This window comes from Apostichopus japonicus, chromosome 16 (assembly GCF_037975245.1).
Source record: "Apostichopus japonicus isolate 1M-3 chromosome 16, ASM3797524v1, whole genome shotgun sequence".
NCBI lineage: Eukaryota > Metazoa > Echinodermata > Holothuroidea > Aspidochirotida > Stichopodidae > Apostichopus > Apostichopus japonicus.
In genome coordinates this window covers 18,052,201-18,075,876 of record NC_092576.1, presented here as the reverse complement: position 1 = coordinate 18,075,876, position 23,676 = coordinate 18,052,201, and the positions used below count along the sequence as shown (strand labels likewise).

General features: G+C 37.9%; 1 long non-coding RNA gene across 1 annotated transcript; it reads right to left on the bottom strand.

The window, feature by feature from the left end:
- Positions 1–6,182: 6,182 nt before the first annotated feature.
- Positions 6,183–8,978, bottom strand: LOC139982726 (uncharacterized). Its single transcript, XR_011798312.1, has 2 exons — positions 8,442–8,978; positions 6,183–7,699 (listed from the first exon to the last, which is right to left on the bottom strand). It is a non-coding gene; the product is annotated as an uncharacterized lncRNA (long non-coding RNA).
- Between the last annotated feature and the right edge of the window lie 14,698 nt (positions 8,979–23,676).

The following is a 23,676-nucleotide window of genomic DNA, read 5'->3' as shown; positions in this document are numbered from 1 at the left end:
AATTTAGGTCTCATCAATCAAAAATGTCAATAAGTTGACCCAAGGTGACCTTTGTATGTTAAGTTATATGAGGTCAAAGTTAATTTTCAGACATTTAGTGTAATAACTCCCAGTACCAAGGTGTTACACAGTTGATATTTTGAGACAAGTTGCAAATGGTATAGGGGAATATTTTCAAACTTAATGGTCATGTGATCCGAGGTCACCAAAGGTCAATTAATGATAAAAAAGTAGTATTTTTGCGATAACTTGAAAGCAAATTGTCCGTTAGGGTTGGGAGTTGCTTCAATGTAATCCAACTGTCGACCCGCATCTGGGTGACCCTTGACCTCAATTTGACCTCTGGTGACCTTTTCGTGTTTTGTGGATTTTTACAGTTTCGATGCTATTTTCAGATGTTAAAGGTACCTTCTGATCATAAATGTCAATGGGTTGACCCCCGTGTGACCTTCGTGTGCGAAGTTATATGAGGTCAAAGTTAATTTTCAGACATTTAATGCAATAACTCCCAGTTCCAAGGTGTGACAAGCCTGATATTTTTGGAGTAGTTGCAAATGGTATAGAAGAATATTTTTAAACATAACGGTCATGTGATACAAGGTCATCAAAGGTCAAGTTATGATAAAAAACTAGTATTTTTGCGATAACTTGGGAACAAATTGTCCGTTAGGTTTGGGAGTTGCTTCAATGTAATCCATTTGTCAACTCGCATCTGGGTGACCCTTGACCTCAATTTGACCTCTGTGACCTTTTCGTGTTTTGTGGAATTTTACAGTTTCGATGCTATTTTCAGATGTTAAAGGTACCTTCTGATCATAAATGTCAATGGGTTGACCCCCGTGTGACCTTCGTGTGTGAAGTTATATGAGGTCAAAGTTAATTTTCAGACATTTAGTGCAATAACTCCCAGTTCCAAGGTGTGACAAGCTTGATATTTTTGGAGTAGTTGCAAATGGTATAGGGGAATATTTTCAAACGTAACGGTCATGTGATACGAGGTCACCAAAGGTCAATTAATGATAAAAAAACTAGTATTTTTGTGATAACTTGAGAACAAATTGTCTGTTAGGGTTGGGAGTTGCTTCAATGTAATCCATTTGTCGACCCGCATCTGGGTGACCCCTGACCTCAATTTGACCTCTGGTGACCTTTTCGTGTTTTGTGGAATTTGACAGTTTCGATGCTATTTTCAGATGTTAAAGGTACCTTCTGATCATAAATGTCAATGGGTTGACCCCCGTGTGACCTTCGTGTGCGAAGTTATATGAGGTCAAAGTTAATTTTCAGACATTTAATGCAATAACTCCCAGTGCCAAGGTGTTACAAGGTTGATTTTTTTGGACAAGTTGCAAATGGTATAGGGGAATATTTTCAAACTTAATGGTCATGTGATCCAACGTCACCAAAGGTCAGCTAATGTTAAAAAAGTAGTATTTTTTTGGGGGGGGGGGAGAAAATGGGCAAAGAAAAAATGTTTGAATTTTTACAGTCATGCTCTATTTAGGTCTCACCGATCAAAAATGTCAATTGGTTGACCTCCGGGTGACCTTTGTGTGTGAAGTTATGTATACAAGTTCAAAGTTAATTTTTTGACATTTAATGCAATTAAATCTCAATGCCAAGGTGTGAAATGGTTGATATTTTGGGACAAGTTGTGAATGGGGTGGTGGAACATTTTAAAACTTAAAGGTCATGTCATCTGAGGTCACCAATGTTATCATATCTGTTGACACGCTTGTAGGTCTCTTATATTTCTTACATTTCCGACGCCATATTTAGATCTCAAAAGTGTCTTTTGATCAAAAATCTGATCACATTTTGTGATCACAAAAGTGTTGTCTATAGTGTTGGTTACTTTATGGGAACATGTAGGACCACAATTACTTGGACTATTTGAGCCCAATCTTGCTTGATAATATTATGTGTATTGTCATATACCCCAAGCAAGGAACCACAGTGCCCTTGGGCTCTTGTTATAGAAGAATTTCTGCCGAGCAGTTATTCATCTCATTCCTCCATATTGTATATTCAGGTTGCAATGACCTATGCATTAAGACATTGAAAGTGTGTATGGAAAGTCCTTGTCTACACATAACACATAACTTTGTGTTGTGCACACAGAATCGCTCTCTTACAGTATGTGAATTTTCAAATAATTGTTATCTAATCACTCTCATAGGGAGGATTAGGTACAATATTGTAGTTCCTTTGCCAGTTGGACCATTAACAGTATTACGCAACAGTTGCCATGGTAGTGGTTAGTTTTCCCAATAGGGGTCATTCATTGTGGGGTATTGCATGGTCACCGGAAGTGTTTGACTGAGGGAGGGGTAAAAGTTGTCTGTGTGGGGTGTCCAATTTTATGTCAAACAGTCCTCTTAAATGGCTGTGTTGATTTTCTTAAAACTTGGTATGAAGGTGTTTTAGGGTTAAAGTCTATGTCTAGCAGACCCCCCAGAAACATAGGTCAAATGTCACATCAAATTAAATTCAATGTTTTAATTCAATATTACTCCAAGGGGACACATTACATTCAAATGGAATCTTCACTTGTATAATGGGAACAACATGTAGGCTACTAATACAGGCAGACATGTGACCTCTGTCATAGTATTAATCAGATTGTAGAGGACAGCAGAGTGATAGCACTGCAATCATATGACAGTATAGTCCTGCTAACTTATCATATCAAAAAAAAAACATTTGCAGTCTTTGTTCATTTGTTTTTTTACTATCAATGCAACAGATAAAAAATAAATAAAATGGTTACTGTCAGTGTAGAATAAAGTTTTATTTCTCTCTTTTTTTTCTGAAGATGACACAGAAATGCTCACACTGAGTCTGTTTGGTCTGGCCATTGCGTTCAAGAGGAAAACCATTGCAAGGAAACTTTGATGGGATGATGGCACAGAACTTACTGTGCCTATTGTTGCTAGGGATGATCCTAGATCACAGAGGATGAAAAAAATGTGTATAGCACTGATTAAAAGAAGCGTATTGAGTTTGGTGAAGGTCAAAGGTCATTTGGGGACAACATGGAGGTTAATTGTCTTGTAGGGTATATGTGTTCATCTTTAGGAAGTGGCAACACTGGAACAGCCACATGGTCTTCTACTCTGCAAATCCTAAAATGCTTGTTTTAAGTGTAATGGAAATAAAAAGGGGGGGGGGGTGGGAGGGTTGGGTAAGGTTACAGTGACTTCTCTTATTATTGTACTTTTTTGGTATAAAATTATTAGTAGGGGTATCAGTATGCCCATTAGAGCAATCTGAGGGTCTGAATAGTATATCCTTCAGAACTGCATTGTAAGCCACTTATTGTTGTTATTAATGATGTAATTTCTTATTGCTAAATGACACTCCGAGCAGTAGGGGGTGTATCGGTACGGACTTCAGAACTGCATTCTTAGCCACCTAATGGTGTTATTATGTTATTTCAGAACTAATGGTGTAACTTCTTGGTGCTAAATGACACTCCAACCATTAGCGGGGCGTTTTGGTACACCTCTCAGAACTGTTTTGCAAGCCACTAAATTTTGTCACTTCTTGGTGCTAAATGACACTCCAACCAGTAGCGGGGCGTATTGGTACGCCCCTCAGAACTGTATTGTAAGCCACTAAATGTTGTTACTTCTTGGTGCTAAATGACACTCCAATCAGTAGCGGGGCGTATTGGTACGCCCCTCAGAACTGTATTGTAAGCCACTAAATGTTGGTACTTCTTGGAACTAAATGACACTCCAACCATTAGCGGGGCGTATTGGTACGCCCCTTAGAACTGTATTGCAAGCCACTTAATTTTGTTACTTCTTGGTGCTAAATGACACTCCAACCAGAAGCGGGGCGTATTGGTACGCCCCTTAATGGTGTTACTTCTTTGTGCTAAATGACACTCCAACCAGTAGCGGGGCGTATTGGTACGCCCCTTAGAACTGTATTGCAAGCCACTACATTTTGTAACTTCTTGTTGCTAAATGACACTCCAACCAATAGTGGGGCGTATTGATACGCCCCTCAGAACTGTATTGTAAGCCACTAAATGTTGTTACTTCTTGGTGCTAAATGACACTCCAATCAGTAGCAGGGCGTTTTGGTACGCCCCTTAGAACTGTATTGTAAGCCACTAAAGTAAATGTTGGTACTTCTTGGAACTAAATGACACTCCAACCATTAGCGGGGCGTATTGGTACGCCCCTTAAAACTGTATTGCAAGCCACTAAATTTTGTAACTTCTTGTTGCTAAATGACACTCCAACCAGTAGTGGGGCGTATTGGTACGCCCCTCAGAACTGTATTGTAAGCCACTAAATTTTGTCACTTCTTGGTGCTAAATGACACTTTAACCAGTAGCTGGGCGTATTGGTACGCCCCTCAGAACCGTATTGTAAGCCACTAAATGTTGTTACTTCTTGGTGCTAAATGACACTCCAACCAGAAGCGGGGCGTATTGGTACGCCCCTTAATGGTGTTACTTCTTTGTGCTAAATGACACTCCAACCAGTAGCGGGGCGTATTGGTACGCCCCTTAGAACCGTATTGCAAGCCACTAAATTTTGTAACTTCTTGTTGCTAAATGACACTCCAACCAGTAGTGGGGCGTATTGGTACGCCCCTCAGAACTGTATTGTAAGCCACTAAATTTTGTCACTTCTTGGTGCTAAATGACACTTTAACCAGTAGCTGGGCGTATTGGTACGCCCCTCAGAACCGTATTGTAAGCCACTAAATGTTGTTACTTCTTGGTGCTAAATGACACTCCAACCAGAAGCGGGGCGTATTGGTACGCCCCTTAATGGTGTTACTTCTTTGTGCTAAATGACACTCCAACCAGTAGCGGGGCGTATTGGTACGCCCCTCAGAACTGTATTGTAAGCCACTAAATGTTGTTACTTCTTGGTGCTAAATGACACTCCAATCAGTAGCGGGGCGTTTTGGTACGCCCCTTAGAACTGTATTGTAAGCCACTAAAGTAAATGTTGGTACTTCTTGGAACTAAATGACACTCCAACCATTATCGGGGCGTATTGGTACGCCCCTTAGAACTGTATTGCAAGCCACTAAATTTTGTAACTTCTTGTTGCTAAATGACACTCCAACCAGTAGTGGGGCGTATTGGTACGCCCCTCAGAACTGTATTGCAAGCCACTAAATGTTGTTACTTCTTGGTGCTAAATGACACTCCAACCAGTAGCGGGGCGTATTGGTACGCCCCTCAGAACTGTATTGCAAGCCACTAAATGTTGTTACTTCTTGGTGCTAAATGACACTCCAACCAGTAGCGGGGCGTATTGGTACGCCCCTCAGAACTGTATTGTAAGCCACTAAATTTTGTCACTTCTTGGTGCTAAATGACACTTTAACCAGTAGCTGGGCGTATTGGTACGCCCCTCAGAACTGTATTGTAAGCCACTAAATGTTGTTACTTCTTGGTGCTAAATGACACTCCAACCATTAGCAGGGCGTATTGGTACGCCCCTTAGAACTGTATTGCAAGCCACTTAATTTTGTTACTTCTTGGTGCTAAATGACACTCCAACCAGAAGCGGGGCGTATTGGTACGCCCCTTAATGGTGTTACTTCTTTGTGCTAAATGACACTCCAACCAATAGTGGGGCGTATTGATACGCCCCTCAGAACTGTATTGTAAGCCACTAAATGTTGTTACTTCTTGGTGCTAAATGACACTCCAATCAGTAGCGGGGCATTTTGGTACGCCCCTCAGAACTGTATTGTAAGCCACTAAATGTTGGTACTTCTTGGAACTAAATGACACTCCAACCATTAGCGGGGCGTATTGGTACGCCCCTTAGAACTGTATTGCAAGCCACTAAATTTTGTTACTTCTTTGTGCTAAATGACACTCCAACCAGAAGCGGGGCGTATTGGTACGCCCCTTAATGGTGTTACTTCTTGGTGCTAAATGACACTCCAACCAGTAGCGGGGCGTATTGGTACGCCCCTTAGAACTGTATTGCAAGCCACTAAATTTTGTAACTTCTTGTTGCCAAATGACACTCCAACCAGTAGTGGGGCGTATTGGTACGCCCCTCAGAACTGTATTGCAAGCCACTAAATGTTGCTACTTCTTGGTGCTAAATGACACTCCAACCAGTAGCGGGGCGTATTGGTACGCCCCTCAGAACTGTATTGTAAGCCATTAATGGTGTTTCTTCTTGGTGCTAAATGACACTCCCTTGCAGTTGTGGGGTGTATTTGTTTCACTGATTCACTTTTGTACAGGGACAAGAGGTATTTTTCTTCCTTTTAATTCATGTAAGAAATTAACGTACTAAATTTCAGTTTATGGTCATGTAGATAAAATATAACATGAAATACATAAGTTGGTACAAACAAAGAATAATTTTCTCATTGTGTTATTTTTTGTCTCAAATTTATGTATCTGCAGTATGATTACAATGCATTTGCCTTTTTAACTCACATTTTGAAGGTTTAAAGACAATGACAGTCATAGCGTAGATTTTTCCCTTATATATACCATATTTTTATACCCGGATGCAAACGTCATTAAAAGCAATATCATTTCTGGTAAATTTATCAGTGTTGAACAGAAAGTTTTTTTTTTCTTGGATAAAAGTCAGGTTTAAATAGTTCCTAGAAACCCTAAATGTTTCCTAGCCTCTTCAATGTGTTTAATATGCATATTATGTCAATGATCTACGTCTCGTATATCATTACCATGTTTGAAGTCGATTTGGTTGTTTCTACTCTCGTTTTCCTATTCAACTTCTGTGTTGTTTGACTGAGTGATGCATAAAATAGCAGTTTCATGCTCTATGTTATTATCATTATTATTAGTATTTGTATAATTGTCATCTTTAACGTCCAGAAATGCACAAAAAGGACGGCAAAAAGATAGACAAGCAAATATTAGACATCTAAACAAAATATATTAGTTTTCACATTGCGTTTAAAAATATAAAATTGGCAAATTTGTTGGAAAAATGTCACGACTTGCCTTCAGAATATTTAAGGACCATTTACCATTCCCAGATCTAACAGGAGCAAGTAAAACATTATTAAAGCAGCTGGTTCTGTACGAATGGCTATATCTCAGTAGAATTGTATTATCAGCAAGGTAATTTAGAGCCAGGCCGTGGACACATCTATACATTATAATATTCCTGAAATATATTGCACGTTGACGGACATTTAGCCACTTCAATTCAGCAAAACTATTTGTAACATGCACATCCCAAAGCCCACACCCCAGGACTAATCTAGCTGCACGATTTTGAAGAACCTGAACCCGGTCAACCAATTTGTTCGTCGCCGTAGTCCAAACGGCTTACCAATAATCGATATGGTGTACAATTAGAGCGTTGTACAGAGTAGTACGTGTATGCTGGTCAACACACCAACTAAGTCTTTTAGATTTCGCAGTGCCTGTGATATATTTGCAGTAATTTTGTCAATATGTTTTTTTTTTCATTTAAGGAACGATTCGAACCACATTCCAATTTAATTGAATACATACAAATTCCAACAGTTGTGCTTCTGTTGCGGCGAAAACCTGATTGGCTGTCAGGGATAATGTTGTGTTCTTCAATGAACTTGGAAAGACGACTGGCGATGATTTTCTCTAGGCATTTTTCCGAGGACTGGTAAGAGTCTTATAGGTCTGTAGCTGCCTGGGTGTTTGTGATCCTTGCCATTTTTTGGGAATACCAATGGTGATTTGCTGTGAATATTTCAATGATTTGATCATTTTCGAGTTGTATACTGATGTTTGGGGCGGCTGTAAGCCAAGTAGGAGACAAAGTTAGAGGAATCTCGTATCAGAAGTTTCAACTCAAAATGCTGCTTTAATGTGATGCCTTTTTGTATCTACACAAGTTACTCATATCACCAGACCAAGTTACACCAAAATCGGCCATAGAATGGCTGGGAACTCATCAATTAAAAAACAATAGCTCAGATAAGCCCTGCCTACAGTTCATAGTCATGAGAACAGTACTAAGATACATAGATTATTTATTCACTATTGGCAACCTCCCAACCAAGTATGAGACTCATGCAATTAAGTTACCTTCATTGAGTTTGATTGAATACAAGCTTGGCATCACACAGACATACACATATCAAAACTGCAATAAAAAATGTTAAATGACCACATTTGCTGATGTTTGGTGCTATTTGAGACACCAGCAACAGTATAGTGTTCACTAGGGGACTCTGAAACCCGGGTTACATTAGTTTGCTTCAACGACTACTACTTCCTTTGTGACACTGCCCTGTACACCAAAATATTGGTACTTATTGTACCTGCATTTTGCATACCCTTTTAAAAGGCCCATCGTATTGAACATTCTTACTAGAAAAAAAAAATCAGGTTTCCATTACCTTGTAATAGATTTGATAACTTTGTACACTTTATACTACTGTACACTATCTATTTCATTTAACAATTTGAACATGCATACCGAATTAATTTCTGATTGCCATCAATATGCCAGAAAGCATTAGGTCCTGGAAAACACAGTATTCTCTGCGTTTGAGGGTAGTCCTCTTTCTTTCTTCTACACCTGCTATAGATAACAAAAAACCTTGCATTAAAGAAATATGATTATACTTTAACATTGACCAGAACATACAATATGACCTGACAACCTTCCCATCCGAAAGTAAAGTTGAACACTCACTTGACACAAGTTGCATTTTCAGGGAAGCAATCGTTATTTATTGTTTACATTGCTATTTTGACCTCTACCACAAGCAAATAATTGGTCTTCTCATAAACCTCGTATTTAAATATAAAGAAGGACCAATATACATCCATGTTAATATTAGCATACATTCCAACCGTATAGCGTTTAGTCGGCGTTTTGTAGAGTACTTCAATTAAATTGCAAAATTACATCATTTGGTGATTAACACTACTGTAAGTACTACAAATATTAAATAAAGTCTGTGGTATGTTTTACTTAACATAACTCTGTTACTACATGTCCAGTTTATATTATTCTGTTTAGGTCATTCAGAGTTTATATTTAACCACCATGCAGCTATACTACTTTATCGGCACACAATGATTCAGCATGGATCTTTGATACATTACAAGGGTGTACATAACTCAGTATATACGACTACCAAGTAATGACCGGATAAAATCTACTTACTACTGAGTATTAATGTGTATAGGTCTACTGTGATTATCAGCCTACACTTGTAAGTTAATGAGAGTGGTGTAAACATACAACCGTCCAAATGCAAAATGGAATGAAATGCAAATTGGAATGACTGGAATGCTTCGTGTATAAAATAATGAAAGTAAACTATTTACTGCTCACCCGTTATGTTTATTGGTAATTTTCACTTTTTTTGTGTGTATATTTCCAATGCTGTCCTGAGTAAATTGGATTATTATAACAGATGTGGCTGGGGCACACATCAATCAACAAATTTGCCGTTTAATATAAGTGTAGGCGTGTACAGGATATGAACGGTGCAAGCTTTGACTGATATATATATATATATATAGGGGCATGAATCTTTATGGAAAGATTGGACACGTATGAAAGGTTTTACAAAGTAGAGGCGTTGCCCTTCGGTCAGTAAAATGGATTGTCCTGTAGCCTCCTACAGAGATTAAGGATCATATTGGACATTTCGGTGGCATATTAAGACTATAAATTATAGGTTTATGATTTCGTATAAACGCAAGGTTATGCATTTTAAAAACAAAATATCCCGTCTGGCTGATAGTGTAGGTAGAACATCCCCCCCCCCCCCTCCAGATATGCAGAAAATGTAATCATGCGCGCATATGCGCAGAGCTGTAGCAAGTAGAATCTGTAGATGTTGCAAATATAACCCAAACCAAATTATGTTTTAAGCGGAGGTGAATGCCGTGTATGAACAGTAACTCCCTGGACGCCTTGTTGATTAATTCCTGTTTGTTTTTTTACCATACGTTTCTTTAAATGCTGCTATTGGGTAAATTGACTTGTTACAACACACAAATGTATACGGTTGGAAGCGTACACCACAGACCCCCCCCCCCGACTCATACTCCAACAAGACACACTTAACCACACCAGCAGATTCCTTCAATTGAATATAGTTACACAGAAACAGACTACATGATATCAAGTGACCCGTGAAACAGAGAATATATTTTGTTTCGGGGAAAATAAAGTGAAGCGAAAGACTTCAGTCGTTTGTCTTTATTCGTCAGTCGATAATAAAAGCAAAGAAGATCGTACAAACATTTCCAGTAACCCTCTTATTCAATACGCTAACTAAGCCTCTTACTTAGTCTACAAAATATACTATGTATTCCCTTTACTTATATATTTCTTCATCCATAAATCTATTTTAGAGTCATCAGAGTGCTCTTTACAGGCCATTGGCATGCATGACGTTACACTAATAGTCAGGACTGAAGAGAGGGGACGGAAAAACCTTTGTAACGTCTGTCTCGATAAATGTTAGCAATCATGTTTGTATTACGTAAGGCTTAGTGTAGGCTATAGTAAGTATAGTTTTAATACTTCATCGACCAATAACAATTGACTATATATGTAGCGACATCACAACCATGTCCATTATGTCATATAAATATTGGAAATTTGGTTTCCCCATCCTTTGAACTAAAATCTAGATTATATTTTTGTTGCAATTTGTTTTTATATACATTATTATTGACTAATGCAGGAGAAATGCAAACTATATATAACTTGATAGGTCGCACTTAATGGGCCCAATGAGTCTTTGCTAAGTCTCATCATCCTACCGTTCACTTTATTTGAGGCTGACCGTGATGAATTGAGACGCTAATGACTGTATGTGTCATACATTGGCGAATAAAATGGTTCATTTAACGAAGATGAGGACAAATATTATGGTCATAATATTACATGCATTGCTTTCGACAAATCAAAATATGTTATGTACAAGCATGAACGTTGTACACGCTTTCTTAGGTCCGAATTAATTGCTTTAATTAAATTATTTTTAAGTATGTATAGTACCATGAGACCTTCTTCTGATTAATCGTGCTCTCTCGAAGAGAAAGACGTTCTGCTGAACGTCTCGCCAACATAATCCTCGTCTCCATCATTATAGCCAAATCATTGCACTCTGCGTCGACAAACCACATCTCCATGATGATAAGCTTTACGAAGTACTCTATATCAAGTGATTTTCTTTGCAGTTATTATCGACCGACGAGTAAAAACAACCTGGCTGGAACATTCTTTCGTCTCACACTTCGAATACTTCCCCGTAACAGAATGCTGCAATAGAAGCCATTATCTCAGTTAGGTGGGTCACTTGTTAACAACCGAATATGGTGCAGTCTGCTCATGTGAAAATATTTCATGGAAATATATCTACCGGTGCGTGTGTGTGTGGTATTGGGTGGGCTTGGGAGGTGGTGTGGGATGGGCGTAGGTTAGTAGGTCGGTTGGAATTGTATTACTAATGTTAAAAAGCTAATTGATTTGTGTTACCCGGTTCCTATTAAATTATAGAACTTATACGAATTATTTTAAACATAAACAGTTAGGGGTTTCTATCTCTTCCTGGAACGTTTTGACACAAGATCTTTAAAAGCATAAATCGAAGAGTGGTGAAACCTGTTCAAACCATTAATGAAATCACATAATTGAAGGATAGGATAAACAGAAGAGCAACGACAATGCGATCGCCTTTACTCTTGTCTTCTATACGCTCTTAGCAACGCGAAGTTTCCGAAAGAAAAGTCTACATAATTTATAGCAATATGTATGCTGCAACAATGTTATTCACTCAGTACAGAGTGAGAAACGTTTGATAAAACCATTATAGTAGAAACTGAAGAGCAATAAGTGAAGTCATTGTTGATACACAAAGGCATTCCCCTCTGTCAAAAAAAAAGTTTGCTTTTGGTCGTTAATTGATAGCAACCTGAACAAAGAATGCAGTAATCACTATACACGGGCCTAAGTATAATCTCCTTGTGCAGTCAATTTGAATTAGAGTTTTTTTTATAATCATTTGGGGTGCTACTAATTCAGTTAGGACAGTTTTATCTTTCTCATAATTATTTTAGCCTCATAATTTAGCCTCTGAAGAAGATCCTGCTAGGATCGAAACGTCAGGCCAACTTACTTTTACACATTCTCATAATTATCTTAAATAAGCAGCAAACTGAATGAATCAATACAAAACATTACACTAGTTTATACCCTATATATCTGACGAGAGGAAAAAAGAGAAAACTGAATTAAAAAAATCAAGCGAACAGTGCACCAGTCTACTCTACATGTCTAAAGGAGATAAAGTTACGTCGTAAATTTAGCTCAGCCTCATAATATTTGAACATAGTCGTAACGTCACCAAAGGTAGAGCCTGCAGATAATAGCCAGTAGCCACATATGCACACGTATTCAGGCTACCTAAATATAAAGCTATAGATGTAAGATTGTTAACATAAACATTGAGACAGGTTTAGTTTACATTTACAGAAGTTTTTCCCAGCCCTCTGTTCTGCAGACCTGACTTTCTCGACGGTGCCAGTATACGATGTGAATTTGAAAGTGCACTCCGGTGATTTAAAAACAAATCGCTTCTTGTAGAAAAAAAATACAACAAATAAAGTAAACAGAAATGAACGAGTTATTGAAATACCGACGATCTATTCAACGATTATTTGTTTGCCCTTATTATCGACTGGCGAATAAACACGACCTGGTTTAAACATTTGTTTTGCTTTACACGTTTCTGTCCCAGAAACAATATGGCACAAAAGAAGATATTAGCTCATTTTCACGGGTCACTGGTCACAGTCTGCTAATGTGAAAATATTCCATGAAAATGTCCACCGGTGCGTGTGTGTGTGTGTGGTCGTGGGTGGGGTTGGGTAGGTGATGTGGTATTGGAGTAGGGGAGTAAGTCGTTGAAGATTGTAGTACTAATGTTAAGTAGGTAATTGATTTGTGTTACCCACGTCCTCTTAAATTATAGAACCCATATGAATTATTTTAAACAAATAAATCATAATTAAACAGTTAGGGAATTCTATATCTTGCTGTGAACGTTTTGACATATGTTCTTTGTAAGCATACATCGAATAGAGGTGATATCTGCTCAAACCATTGATGGAATGGTATAGCTGAAAGCCGGCGAATAGTGTGTGGTGGGGTGGAGGTGTGGAATTGTAGTAGGGGAGTAGTTAGGTTGAGGATTGCAATACCCCAGGTTCTCTTAAATCATTAATATACTAGCGCATTGTCAGGTTATATCAGTGACCACTGTAATTATAATTATTACAACTGAACAATTTGTTCAACAATGAGATCAGATATATGACATTAGTGGTTGTGCAAGTGATGTGACCCTTCAACCACCTACAAGAAGCGGTTTTATGGTCACAGATCCACAGTCAACACCATGAAGACTGAGACCCCAGTTGGAGAACACTTTAAAGATGCCATGACACGAAAAATCCAACGTATCGAGAGTAACTTCCCCTGAATCTATGAGAAAATCTATGTTCAAAACTATGCTCATTACCTTGAAAACCTCAAGGACTAATTAGAATTTAACGTTTTAATATTCGCATCAGAAAAAAGATATCTGAAAATGCGATTTCAAAACATGACAATGATGACGTCATGTTAGGAACACAAGTGCCAAGCCCAGGCACGTACCGGATGCGCGACAATCATACCGTCACACATACACGCACATTTACACTGAGAGAACAACCACTGTATTACGCTATATCGTTATAATTTCCAAGTTTGTTTTACAACTTGTTGTAAAATATCCGAGAGAAATGCCGGGGCTGCACAAAACATAACCCATGCAATTAGCCTTCATCGATGGCCGAAGGACACGGCGATTATGACCAAGTTAGTGCACAACACCATCGCCGATTTCACTATAGCCAGTATGCAGCTCTGTATGAAGCGAACACTTAACGGAAGCATACTACGATCCCTCCTTTTTTTATGAAATAAAACAAATGGACTCTAACGGTTCGACATAAAAGAGTCGTTCTTCTGTCAAGTAATCCACATTAAAACCACTCTGAAGACCAGATCGGGGAACAGGAAACCTCCAATGGGGCAAGTGGCGATCCTTTGGAGGTAGCGCGGCCGAGCACTAGTAGTACTAGTATTAGCTTTACTACACTGAAGTCGCAATAGACGAAGAGATTTTGCTGTGTCATCTAAATTAACACCCCCTTCATTGCTCTATTGTATACTAATAAGCTATTAGGTTAGCTTTAGAAGTGATGGGTTACATCTTCTTGTGAAAAATCTCAGTGCCCCCATTTTTTTCTTGAATATTCTGGATCAGTTAGAGCAATAATTTTTTATTCCTATTCCAGGAAAACCTACTCACGACGACACGTACAACACTGGCGGGCAACGTGAAACACACACTGCAAAAACTCCGGTGTTGAATTTAACACCGACGGTGTTGAATTTGATTCTCCGGCGGTGTACATATATGACCACACCGTGGGTGTTAAATTAACACCGGTCTTGGAGTACTTTTCCAACACCTTATTGGGTGTTAAAATTTAAAACAACACCACCGAGATTTAAAGTTCAAATATCAGTGGTGTTGTTTCTTGTAAATCCATTGGGTGTTGAAAAAGGTGCAATCTGTGCAATATAATGGCACAACATACATATTGCATACCCGGTATACCATCATATTAGCAGAGAGTTCCTTTATGAATATGATGGAGTCCGTGCAAAAAGCATTACGTCATCAAAGAATAACAGTTGTATTTATCTGACACTATTCATCTTTGTAGTTTTCAAAAAAGTATACAGTGAATACCAAATCTGTTGAAGAATTCAAGAAAACTAAATATATCTCGTTATTTCATTGGCTTATTCGGTTACTGAGTTAATAAGACACTTTTATAACATTATTAATCCTGCAATAACCTCGTTTATTATGTTATTTTTCGAAATATATTACTATAGCCACCATAATTGAATGGATCGCATCTAATTTGCATATCAACAGCCAAACTTACAGTCATCAATAATTAGGCAACTCGTGTTGAAAATATCCTATGCCAGGTCAGCTTTGGGAGTTATTGTTGTGTTTTGGTACAATTTAGCCTACAATAAGATACTAGAAACAATCGATCAATTTCCATAAATTGGTACAACCCGATTACGTAGGCCTGATGAAATCGATACTGCTTGGTGTTAATTTAACACCGACTTTAAACACCGAGATTTGAACACCTAGAATTTCAACACCAAAATTTACAACACCAATTTGTTTAACACCCCATTATTCCAAAATATTCTGTCTGGTGTTAATTTAACACTCAATTTAACACCGTAATTTTAACACCGATATTTTAACACCGCAGTTTTTGCAGTGCAGCATCACACGCATTAAAACAATCGAAGACCATTAACATGGTGTACTGCTAAGTTTCTGAAGAGAGATTGTAAAACAAACCAACTGCTGCTGAAGAAACAAAGTCTAAACATTCAAGAGTTCTGCTGCATCCATTTGTCTTTATTATGACTTTTCTGTCAAATATCATTGGTGATATGGATATTTTGGCTTCCAGATTTAAGGTACGAAGCAAACATGTCTGGGAGGTAAATGCTCCTAAAAAGGTCAATGCCCGTTCCCTTATGCACATATCATATGACATCACGGTCACGCCAATACTTGTTTCCAAATGCTTCAAAACATGCCTTTTCTTTCATTATTGATGTTGGGTCTGGAAAATAACCATTTCATTCTGAATTAAAAGTCTTGAATTTCAATATATCAACACTGTGGGAACCCTGACGGATTGATAATCCAACACAATCGTAGAATAGAAAAGGTGTTTCTGGAGGAATTGCTCAACCAAGGCTTCCTATACAATGAGTTTTCTCCTGGCAACTTGCATCCAGTGTAATGACCATTGACTGGAAACTCACTTTTGATCCTTTGGACTGAACATGATTGTAGCACAACCCTGACGTGTCTTACTAGGAATCCCCAGTACCATTGAACCTGTTGACGGTAGGCTATGTATCTGTACTGCCTGGGGAAAAAATATGAAAGTTCAAAATGTATTAATGTTGGCCCATGATGTCCACAAGAACAAGCAGGCATAACATGTACAGTAATGGTTACATTTGTTGTGAATTTACACCTTCCATGTATCATTTAACATTCTTTTGTTTCAAAAAATTGATTTTCAAAACTCTAGGCCAAAGTACTAGCCAAGTAATAATGAGTATGAAATAACACATATGCCAAGCTATCATGGCTGCATAATGCAACTTACATCCCCGAGCCAAACTTTCAGTATGCAACCAACCCTACTACTACTACTATAAAGTATATGTAATAGCCAACACACTGTACATATGGGTTGTAAGTTACCGTAACACAACGCACAATACGGTTTAGGGAGTTCCGCGATTTCCAACAACACATGCACAAAATGAACTGGATTTGTTTTTAAATGCTTCGTTAATAATTTTTTACCACGTTGTATGTTCCTTGCAATCGTTTCCAACGGGTTTCTTCTTCGATATGTTGTGGAGCTTCAATTTCGGCTCGTTTAACAGGCTCGAACTGATACGGTTCTAACACCCCAGGTCCACCCTCAACTTTCGGTTCAATATTGGCATGATCATCGCCTTCACTCTCTGCTTCGAATATGAGAAAGGGCACTCTAATTATAGCACAATTTCACTGTCTGGTGAAGAACCACTATCACTTTGAACTTCGGTTTCCGCAATTGGTTCTGGATCCGCCATTTCACAGGAAATTTTGATTTGATATCGCACTTGTGATCGGTGTTTTGTTTAATAACTACTAGTGGTATGTGTACTTGTCTAATGTGTACGTGAATGGTATGTTCGGAGGATCGTAAACAGCGACAACAAACGTGTTCATTACATGACGTCACATGACGTCATGCGAATTGGAACATTTTCGAGTAAACAAAGTTTCAAACGCCGAAGAGGGTAAATTCATTCTCAATTTTCGACTTGAAAAATCAAGCTTTAAACTGGCAGATTGGTTGAAACATGTTCTAGAGAACATTCTTTGATGGATCCCAAAAATATAGGACATTGAAATTCTCGTGTCATGGCCACTTTAACCTTCCCAACGATACCATTAACGACATTGCCCTACAGGGGATTGAAAGGAAGCCGCACTGACCTAGTACGAATCAGCAGAGAATGGCTGTGGATGCAACGCCTTTGCACCATTCAACCTCATGGGCTCAGCATTCAGGAAGGACATGATTAACTTTTCTTCTGTTTTCCACCCTGCTTCTCCCCTCCACCCCCCCCCCACCCATTCACTCCTCTTCTCATAGCTCTCTTCCACCTTTTTTTCTCCACACCTTTCTGTCTTTGTCCTTCTCCGGTTTATTCCCTACCCCTTCCTTTAATCCTCTCTTTGTCCCTCCACTCTTTATCTCCTACCTCTCCTCTTCCCCTTCTTTTTTTTCTCTTCATCCCTTGTCCACTACTCCTCTGTATACTCCTATGTATACTATGGGTCCGGGGTTCTCTCCCAGAAATAGACTGCCGCAAAGGCAAATTCCGTCCTATATTTAACAATTGTGGATATATATAGTAAAATATAGTATAGTTTTGTTCGCACTCAGTCCGTTTGCTGACCACAATTTACCAGTCTCTTATATAGATTATGTTTCACATGATTGAATGTGTTGATACTTCAGTGGAGAAGTCACGCCTAACAGTGTCAATAGTAATAATTCTCGTCTTTATAGCATGTCATTTGCACAATGCTGGATCAAACTGCACGAAAGTTCAAAACAGGGGAATTTGAAATGCAACGTTTGGTCAAGACAAATTGGTGGGGACACGGTATATCATGTCCCCACCACTGAAAAAAAAGTTGATGGGTACGCGTCCCGCTGTGCCCGCCAGGATCTGCGCCCATGTTTTGGTGTACAGATATCAAAACCTCTTATAACGGCTACTATAAAGCTCCGTTGAAGGAAATGAAAAAAAATCCAGATATTTCCGAAACCGAACACTAAACACATAGACAGTTTGGAGGCTGTTCATCCTGGAACGCCATTTTCATATTCACTGATATGATGTGATATATGCTGTTTGCTTTACAAATTCGAATAATTGAAATGAGACTGAAATAAATAACTTTTATAGGCCCATATTTATTGACAATGCCCCACATTCTTTCATTTCGAAAGACGCACAGTTTTAACATTACACTGAAGGCTTCGATTCTCTATTTGCCTTCAGTTTAGGGAACATCTTGGGATTTTCATCCCTATAGATATCGCTAGATATTGCTAGATAGCCATACAGTATATTGTCTTTGGGATTTCTTTGGATTTTTCGGGGCCTGATCTTAGGAAATTGAAAAATCTTGAGTGGTCACACTCTAGAAGGTCAGTGCACGACCTCTAGACGTCACTAATACACAACCCCGATCATTTGTTATCGATGAAGTGGTGTGTTGCCTGAATTTGTCAAGGTCTTTGTACTACGGGCGAAGGTCTTTAATAAGTGTCATAACTCATCGGGAAGCGATGAGAGGGGTGGGCGTAGGGTTGCGGGCGCGTGTTTTTATGCAGATGGGAAAATCTCAAGAAGAGATGGGTGCGTCCGCCCCCCCCCCCCTCTCCCGGCAATGATACGCTTTTGGATCCATTACATGATATTCACAGAAAATGCGCTCAATTGGGGTTACAATTAGCATTCAGTTCGCGGTGTACATCATTTTATCTCTGGATGGCAGTGTTACATCGAAGGACATATGTCTAGTGCAGTTCGCATATAGATCCTGGTCTAATACCGAAATGCGGCCCCTTCCGAAATCCTCTATCCGCCAATGGCTACCCTATGTATATATAATAGGGATCAGCGCTGCAATTATGTCACTGTTCCTCCTTCTCTTCCCGGTGTCTTGGCGTTTTTCTTCTGCCCCTCTTTCTTTCCTTTTCTCTTTCTTCTTTTCTTTCCCTTCCTTCCTCTCTTTCCACTCTTTTTCCCCCTATTTTTTCTTCTCTCTTTTTTACTCTCCTCTTTTTCTTATCCGGGGGCGCGCCCCCCAACGCCCCCTGGATACGCGTCTGTATATATATATATATATATATATATATATATATATATATATATATATAATATATATATATGTATATATATATATATATATATATATATATATATATATTTATATTTAAGTGATTGGAAGTAAAACAGCCAATGTTTGGTTTTTGCAGAGCTTTCGAGCAAAACTAGCTCTTCTTCAGTGCATGATCACCGAAAGTGACAAGGAGTAGCAGGAATTGAAACTGTTTTATAGAGAAGATGTCGGCATGGTTGTAAAGGCAAAGCGACTTACTGATTTCTGCTGAATAGAGCAGAAGTTTTAGAAATTCGGATTATTTTAATCCGCGTCGGATTATTTTAATCCGATTCCGTCGTAATTGTAAAGGAATTGTTTTGGTTTATCTGGGACGGCAAATCGTTTCTGATGTTTAAACCGAATGGTGCCGTGGTCTTTAGGTTTAGTTCCCAGAAATTTTCTTTCGCTTTCCTAGATTTATCTGTCCAAGAATCGTTCTGGTCAATGGCAATAACACGCAAATTCTCAATTGAATGATTTTGGAGATTGAAGTGATTTGCAACAGGTTGGTAGATCTTTTTTGTTTTGATCGCCGATCTATGTTGTGTCATTCTCATTCTAAGAGTGTTTTTTGACTCTCCAATGTATTGTAAGTTACAAATATTGCAGTAGATGAGGTAAATGACATTTTTGGATAGGCAGTTAATTTTGTGCCGAATTTGGAACGTGCGTTTGGTTTGGTTGCTCTGAAAGGCCCCGGTCGAATCGACAAGTAGAATTTTCACCTACTTCAAGGCACCGAACGCCTGAAATCAGTATTCCCAGAATTACCTGTCATCGCTTTTAAAAGACCCAGCAACCTACGGGATATCTTAGTTCGGGCATCCTTTCGGGATGACACCCCATTAGGGGAAAGCAAAACAGAAACTACAGGATCATCGCCCTGTACACAAAATTGCAAAACGTGCTTACTTGTCGATTCGACCGGGGCCTTTCAGAGCAACCAAACCAAACGCACGTTCCAAATTCGGCACAAAATTAACTGCCTATCCAAAAATGTCATTTACCTCATCTACTGCAATATTTGTAACTTACAATACATTGGAGAGTCAAAAAACACTCTTAGAATGAGAATGACACAACATAGATCGGCGATCAAAACAAAAAAGATCTACCAACCTGTTGCAAATCACTTCAATCTCCAAAATCATTCAATTGAGAATTTGCGTGTTATTGCCATTGACCAGAACGATTCTTGGACAGATAAATCTAGGAAAGCGAAAGAAAATTTCTGGGAACTAAACCTAAAGACCACGGCACCATTCGGTTTAAACATCAGAAACGATTTGCCGTCCCAGATAAACCAAAACAATTCCTTTACAATTACGACGGAATCGGATTAAAATAATCCGACGCGGATTAAAATAATCCGAATTTCTAAAACTTCTGCTCTATTCAGCAGAAATCAGTAAGTCGCTTTGCCTTTACAACCATGCCGACATCTTCTCTATAAAACAGTTTCAATTCCTGCTACTCCTTGTCACTTTCGGTGATCATGCACTGAAGAAGAGCTAGTTTTGCTCGAAAGCTCTGCAAAAACCAAACATTGGCTGTTTTACTTCCAATCACTTACCTAATTCAATTATTGTATCTCACTCGAGATCCAGCCTTTCTCTAAATGCAGCATAGTTGTTTAACAGTTTTTCCGTTATTCCTATATATTTATATATATATATATATATATATATAATAATAAGGATAATAATAGCTTAAGAGCACAAGTACTACAGAAAACTGCTGTGCTGGTAAACAACTAAATAAATGTGAAGGTAACGATACAAAAGTTAAAACCTGGTCGAGATTCTGGCTGAAATCGGAACCATTTACAAAGAGGTAGTGTTTTAATTGCCTCTTAAAAGTAGCAGTATTTTGGATTTCTTTAAGGCTGTCAGGAAGCTTATTCCACAATTTAGGTCCAGCCTTGGCAAACGAGCGATACCCATACGAGGATTTAAATCCAGGCTCTATCAATAATGTATTTCTGCTACTGTCAGAGGTTACCAATATATCATGGATATATTTAGGACCCAGTCCTCTAACAGACTTAAACACAATCAAAATTATTTTAAAGTACACCCTCTCCTTGATTTTAAGCCAATGAAGATCATGGAATAGATCAGTCACATGATCATATCTACTTTTACCATATATCAATCTTGCAGCAAAATTTTGAATGCATATGAGTATTCAATCGTTTAAGAACATCTCTTTCAATCAATTTACCAAAAAAAAAAAAAATGTAGATCGGTCTATAATTTTTAAAGTTGTTATGGTCTAAGCCATTCCCGTTGATGACAGGAGAAATATCTGCAAGTTTTAGACCATCCATGCTGCCAGTGATGACAGACAAATTAACGAGATGACATATGCAAGGAAGAAGAAAATCAATATTACTTTTTAGGAGATCTCTCGGAAATATGTCACAAGGGGAGCAATTAATTCCAGTATCATTAATTATCTCCCTTAACTCATCAATACTGGTAGGTTCAAACTGAGATAACACAACTCCACGAAAAGCATTATCAAGCTGTTCAGAATCTCTGTCAATGTCCTGAAAATTAGACCGTATTTGTGCTATTTTGTCGTTAAAATACTCATTAAAGTCATTTGTAAGAGTTTGTAGAGAAACAGTAGGTGGAAGGATTTTGGGTTGATATTTATCAAGGAAATTATGCACAAATTTGTAAAGGGCTTTGGAATTCCCCTCACAATTTTGGAACTTGATTCTAAAGAAATCCCTTTTCTTTGAACGAGCCATTGTCGTAGTGTCCTTTCTAACTTGAAGATAGACATCTTTGTCAACAGTTAGACCAGAGTTATGCCATCTCCTTTCTGCTTTCCTGCGAAGACGCCGCTGATTTACATAATCAGTGTCAAACCAAGGTGCCGTGTTAACAACTTTTATTCTTCTGGTCACTAGTGGGGCATGTTTATCTATTATCAAAGCGATTTCTGAATTATATATGTCAACTGCATCTTTGAAATTCGTAGTCACTGCTTCGTAGTTGGAAAATTCACGGTTTATATCACAGGAAAGGGCTTTTGCATCAACAGACTTCACGTTTCCAAAGGATATATCTTTTTACTGATGCTGATCGCAGCTGAGTAAAACATATATATATATATATATATATATATATATATATATATATATATATATATATATATATATATATATATATATATATATATATATATATATATATATATATATATATATATATATATATATATAAATATAAATAAAGATATAAATATATAGATATATAATTTGAAAACATTGTCAAACAGTAACAAACAGTACATTTTTAAAAATGTTACATTTGTTATAAAATATATTTGCTGATGATACATCAAAATTAGTTTTGAACCGATACAGGTGTTGTATCATATTTTTAGAAGACTTTATCATAAATACGGAATGATAAAGACAGAGACATCTGTAATCTAACTTATGGTGTTTTCGTAGTAACAACTGATATTTTAATTCCTGCTGTAGCTTACAAAAGACTTTCCAGCCATATGAAATCGATGACGATAACGTTTGGGCTGCACCAATCCAAACACACGAAACTAGCAAAAAAGTTTCATTATACCCATGTATGGTAGATATGAAAGGATATAGGTGGGACAATTATAAAGTGATCGTCTTACTGAAAGTGACCATGTTTGTTTCTACTTCCCAGTTAGAAATACGTTGCTTTTTTATAAACAATTCATATGGGTTTTCTGATCAATATCAATATGAGAGCTATACACGGATATGTAAGAAGCATATCCTGATGGTTTTGTAGCATAAAGCAAAAACTATCCCTGAATGTTATGTGCAGCAGTTAAAAGGGAAAATAAAACCTTATTAGAATGGAATCTCTCACCACACCTAGAGAACTAAAATGACTCTCATACATATGAAATTATTAATGTGCTGTTTATTAAACAATCATACAGTTGTATGATTCAATCCAACCTCGACAGTTGAGAGTGGTAGACTATCCCACTCTCTACCCCACCCCACCCCCTGTTCCTGTGTTCTGGTACTTACATAACGGTATAACTGTTCTATGCATTTCCTTGCAAAAGATATAAAGACTTCTATCTATCCAACTATTATCGAGCGAGTTTAGTTTGTTGATAGGATGTCAAATTGTGAATCCGAGACTTTTATTTGATTAAGTATAGAATTGTGCAAATAGTGTATGATATCAGACATAAACACAGCGTCAATCTGTCCTTGGTTTAGTTGTCCAAATCATTGTATTATATTGCAAATTGAGGTTTCTGTTTAATTGCGATGATTTGCCAAATGTCTGCCGTCTTACGGCCTCTTTATTCAATATATTTTGAAATCTGAGATCATACCTGTCATTAACATTACATTGTACATCTTGCCATATAAATGGCCAATGGGATGGATGAGACAACAATAAGTATTGTCTCACATTCGAAGTTATTCTAAAACATAGCAATCAATAAACAAAACAACCACATTTTACATCAATCTCTTAACCCTCTGGATAATAGTTCAATATAAGTGCCTAGTCTACGATGGGT